Genomic DNA, 5,863 nt, shown 5'->3' with positions numbered 1-5,863 from the left:
CAAGAGATGAATCAAGAGGAAAATCCATAAAAATAGATGGGGCGGACTGTGAAGAAGTAGAGGTAGCGGAAAAGAACGGTAGGTGCTCAAAGAATTGAACACTACGAGAGATACGAATACGCCGTGAAGAAGGATCATAGCACTTGTAGCCTTTATGTTACGTGTTGTAGCCTAGGAAAGCACACCGAACCGACTTTGCAGAGAGTTTGGTATGCTCATGGGGTGGAAGAAGCACATAACACGTACAGCCAAAAACACGAAGTTGGTGATAAGTGGGTGGTTTCGAGAAAAGACGTTGGTAAGGGGTGGCTTTGGAGAGGACAAGAGAATGAAGTCGATTTATGAGATAGATAGCGATAGAAAGTGCTTCGGCCCAAAATTCAGTAGGAACAGAATTGGACAACAAGAGAGCACGAGTAGTATCTAGAATATGACGATGTTTTCGCTCGGCAAGACCATTTTGAGCGGGAACACCGGGACGGGACAACCGAGGTAAGGTTCCCCGAGAAGTTAAGAAAGAACGAAAAGCAGTAGAAAGATATTCCCCACCTAAATCAGAACGAAAAACTTTAATAGTTTTAGAGAATTGAGTAGAGATCATGGCTGTAAAGTTTTTATAGATAGAGAGAAATTCATCACGAGAGCGCATGAAATAAACCCAGGTATAACGAGAATAATCATCAATAAACGATACATAATACTTGAAGCCACTTTTAGAAATTTGGGGGGCGGGACCCCAAACATCCGAATGTACTAAATCAAAACAAGAAGTGGAAACAGAAGAACTAATAGGAAAATGAGGTGCAGATTGTTTAGCTAAAGGACAACTAGTACAAGGATGCATAACGGTAGATGAAATAGGCCCAAGTACACCTGGCCGACGCAGAAAAGACAAACGAGAAGCGGATAGATGACCCAAACGCTGGTGCCAACAATCAAGGTCGAAGATAGCAAGAACATGTTGAGGTGAGGGAAGCTAGAGATGCTGCATCGTATACAATCCTCCATGTCTACTACCCCCGCCAATCGTCCGGCCACTCGTACGATCCCGTACAACACAAAAATCAACAGTAAATGTCACCATATAACCCATATCAGCAAGTTGTCCAACGGATAAAAGATTCGGGGCTAAATTCGGTATATGCAACACATTAGGCACATTAAAACTGCTAGGGATAGTAAGATGGCCTTGCATAGTAGCAATAATAGAGGATCCATCAGTCGTAAAGAACCCTTGTGGATGTTTGAGTGTAGTCTGCTGAGTGAGATGATGAGCAGAGGCGATCATGTGATGAGCGGCCCCCGAGTCAAGAATCCAAGAAGAACTATCACACGAGGATTGCGCGGCAGCAGCAGTAGCAATAGTAGAGGATACACCATAAGAACCAAGATGAAGCTGAGCTAAACGAGAAAGCCGAGCATCAATATTAGCAAGACGATCATCCGAAGATGAGGATGGAGTGGCACGATCCGCGGATGGAGAAGAGACAGGTGCAACGGAGCGTGAGGTTGCATCGGGAAGATCACGCATCTTCCGAAAGCATCGATCCTCGGTATGTCCATTTTGTTTACGGAAGTTACAATAAAAACGTGAACCTCGGCGAGAAGAGGCACGCTGGGAGCCACGCACGTAACTACGCCGAGAACCACGTTGAGAACTACGCCGAGAATAGCCGGATTGAAAACCACGTTGAGAGGAGACAGATTGAACACCACGCCGAGAGGAGCCGGACCGGAAATCGAGCCGTGGGGTGGCCAGATGTTGCGAGGGATCTAGAGATGGAGGAGCACCAAGAATTCCTCGTCCGGTTTCCTCAGCCTGAAGTTCTTTGACTGCATCTGAAAGAGATGGTGCGGGATAACGATAGAGAATCTGACTCCGAACTCCCTCAAATTCTGGTGAAAGTTGCATCAAGAATTCGTAAAGACGATTCTTGTTCTGATCTTCAAGTTTAAATGCAGCACAAGTAACGCAACCAAGACACGTGGGACATGCTGGACGAGCCAATACATCAAGTTGAAACCAAAGAGATGTCATATAATTATAAAATTCACGAATTGATCGTGTGCCCCGAGTAGCACGACGAAGTTCCTGCATAAGGCGATAAACACGAACGGAACCCGTTTGCGTAAACATCTCAGCAATTTGATCCCATAACTGTTTTGCACCAACAATCTGAGTAAATTGGGGGCGAAGATCGGGGCTAATAGAACCAAATAATATGGCCCATGCTTTCCGATCAGCAACATGCCAAGCCCTAATTTCAGAATCACGTCGCGTAATCTGATCGGTAGGTTTAGGATCAGCGGTATCGGACAAAGATGTAGGAGAAGAACGAGTACCATCAACATGCTCATATAAATCACGATAAACAAGAGCAGCCATCACCGAGGGTTTCCAAATAACATAATTAGAGCCATCCAACTTAACATCGGTGAGATCAATCCGATCACTATCAGCCATTAATTCCGAGATCACTAAATCAAAGTGGAAGCAAATATATATATGAGTGAAGAAGATAGAACCCGAGATTAGTCGCAAGAACAAGGCGAAAGACGAAGAAGATCGGGCGAGACAAAGTCGGACAATCGCGAAGCTATACTGATGAAGACAACGTGGTCGGCGTGAAAACGAAGGCGCAATGAAGAAGGCGACCGAAAAAAAAATTTCTCGGGGGCATTGCCCCCGAACCCCCAATTTTTCTAGGGGACGCTGCCCCCGAACCCCGAGCCCACTCACCGGCGAGCGGGACCGCCGTAGTCGTTGATTAGTGTATAGTACTCACAAGAAAGCAAACCCTAGCTCTGATACCATGTTAGATTTGGAGAAGTGAATAATGGAATGCTCAATTTACAATTAGGCACAAGGCCGATATAAATATACATACAAAGAAGGGTAAAAAAGTAAATACATATACTAAGGAAAAAAACCTACTCCTAATATATATAATATATCTAACACATTGAAACTAGGCTTGATCCTCCAAATTCATGCACCATCCTTGGAAGCCGAATAGTTATCTTAGAAGATCAACAAACAACTATAGAAATCGATCGAAACAGCCTCCGGTTGCTAGGTAATCGATTAGGAGTCTCAAAGTCGACAACAAGTCTTGAAAATCAACAACCATACCGCATAATTGGCAACTTCAACCTTTAACCAATCTAATTAAGTTGTTGCGGAAGTTGGCTTTTGCTTGCATGAATAACGAATGGGTTTATTCAATCAACGAAACTTGAATTGAGCTTGAAAGTTGATCGACATAAGTCGATGCTCCCGCATTAATCTCCTTAGTTGGTTAAGATTTGTCATCAATTCTTCCATGCCTTCATTTTTGATAAAAAAAAGAAATGTCTCCCATATTGAAAGTAGCCAAGACGCTATATTCTTCAAGAAGATCAATTTTGTACGTGCTGTCGTTGATTCTCTAGAGAACTTTAAATGGGTCATTACCTCTAGAAATAAGCTTTTTTTTTTTTTTTCAAGTGAGATAGAAATCTCTCTTTCCCCAAGTATAAAGCCCATGATGGAAATGACTCTTCGACATTTGGTATGTCGATCATCTAGAAATGATTGTATATACATCTCCATTAATCTTCGGTCAATAAAAAAATGTTCTTGAAAGATTTCAAGAGTTTTGCTGATGCCAGAGTGGCTCGCTAATCCTCCACATGCGTTTCTCATATTCATAGCTCTTGGAAGGAACTCTTTGGCACGTAGAGCTTGTTTCTTTTTAAAAAGAAATCCATCTTGGACTGAGCAAGCGCCAAGACCTCCATGTTTCCATTCATCAATGATGGGAGAGAACTCTAAATCTTCAGCATAGTTTCATCAAATTAAAGCCAAGGACCCTTGAGCCCACCGCAACGAGCATCGAGTATCTCCTCAATTGGGCATCTACTATAACATTAGTTTTGCTAGGTTTATATCTCGACACAAAGGAAAAGGATGGAAGAAACTCCATCCATTTGGCGTGCTCTAGTTGAGTTTGTGCTAGCCACTAAAAACTTTAGAGCCTCGTCATCAGAATGGAGTATAACAATTGCTTCGACCTCAAATGAGGACTCCGGTGATCAAATGTCCTTACAATAGCGTAAAACTCCTTGTTGTAGGTAGGATAGTTTCTCCTTGACTCTATTAGCTTGTCACTAAAATATGCTAGAGGTTTTCGTGCTTGGGTAAGAACAACTCAATTGCCTACTCCACTTGTGCTCATTCAACCTCAGACTCTTCATCAAAATTAGGAAGGGCAATGGCAAGATACCCATAAAACTTTTGTTTTATGATTTTGAGGCATTGTGGGCAGCTTTGGTTCATTCGAAAGCTCCCTTTTCATGCATTTCGTAATTGGAGCCGTGACGGTGCTGAATTTGTTCACAAACTATTGGTAGGAAAAAGCGAGTCCATGGAAGCTCTTTACAAGCATAAATCTTTTAACCGGCCAAGTCTTGATTACTTCCACTTTGAATTGATCGATAATAATCCCAGCTTTGAAAACTACATAACCCAAGAATATGATGCTTGTCGAAAAGAACTGGCATTTTTTCAATTTTGCATATAGCTTATGTCTTCTCAAGGCTTCAAATATCTGTTTTAAGTGATAAACATGCTCCTCCTCATTCCTACTATAAACAAAATATCATACAAATGAACAACAATAAATCTACCAATGAAGGATCGAAGGACCTCGTTCGTGAGTCTCAAAAAGCTGTTGTGAGCATTCAATTAACCAAATGACATGACTAGCCACTCATAAAGATCTAATTTACTCTTAAAAGTTGTTTTCCATTCATCTCCTTCTCTCACTCAAATCCGATGGTAGCCACTCCTTATATCGATCTTGGAAAATACCGTCGATCTATGCAACACATCGAGTAGTGGTCAAATCTAGGTGTGGGATCCCTATACTTGATCGTGATGTTGTTGACAGCTCGGCACTCGATACACATCCTATTGAACTATCTTTTTTTTTTGGCACGTGTTGGGCTGGAACCAAACAACGAGTCATGTTTTTCCATACGTATTCTCTTGCAAGTAGTTCTTGGACTTGTCATTGCAGCTCGTTAGTTTCCTCTAGATTGCATCAATTGGTGGCTTTATTGGGTAAATAAACACTAGGTAGCAAATTGGTTTGATGCACAATTCCTCCGACGGGAGATAATCCAGATAGCAAATTTGTTGGAAAAAATGTCTTCAAAGTCATCGATCAAATGTTGTAATTTTGGGTGTAGGGATTTCTCTATCTCACTTTAAAAATAAAATCAACCATAAGCAAAGCAATAACATTCTTTTGTTCGTGAATGGCTCCCATTTCCTTGTTAGTGTTTCTCTCCCCGGGTTGATTTTTGTGGATCATGAGTGGGCCTAAAAGTGCAAAAATAATGAGATTTTGTTTTTTCTGGGATGAGTAAGTGTTTATCTATCCATCGGGGATGGTTCTTTAATCAAGTTGTTAAGGCCTTCCTAATAACAAGTGGCATGTATTCATGGGAATGACATCAGAGAAAACCCGATCTCAATAATTTCTCCCAACCGAAAATGAAACCCTGGCTTGTTTAGTTAACTATATCATTCCCTTTGTCCAGCCATTGCAACTTGTTGAGGACGCTTGTCGATTAAAGTTGTTGATGAAACGTTGGTGCAGCTTCCACTATCGATGATCAAGTTACATACCTTCTCGTTAATGGTGCAACGATTTTGGAAAATTTTCTCCTTTGCTTATCTGCCTTTGAATTATTGTGTAGGATCTCCCGATAATGAGCAATTCTTCCTCATTTGGCTATTCCACAATCTTATCTTCCTCCTCAGATTCGGACTCAATTTGGTCGGCATTTTGCATAATTTCTCGTGGCCCCGTAGCTA

Source organism: Rhodamnia argentea, chromosome 8 (genome assembly GCF_020921035.1).
Source record: "Rhodamnia argentea isolate NSW1041297 chromosome 8, ASM2092103v1, whole genome shotgun sequence".
Lineage (NCBI taxonomy): Eukaryota > Viridiplantae > Streptophyta > Magnoliopsida > Myrtales > Myrtaceae > Rhodamnia > Rhodamnia argentea.
The sequence above is the reverse complement of the archived record's forward strand: the minus strand, read 5'-3'. Positions refer to the sequence as shown.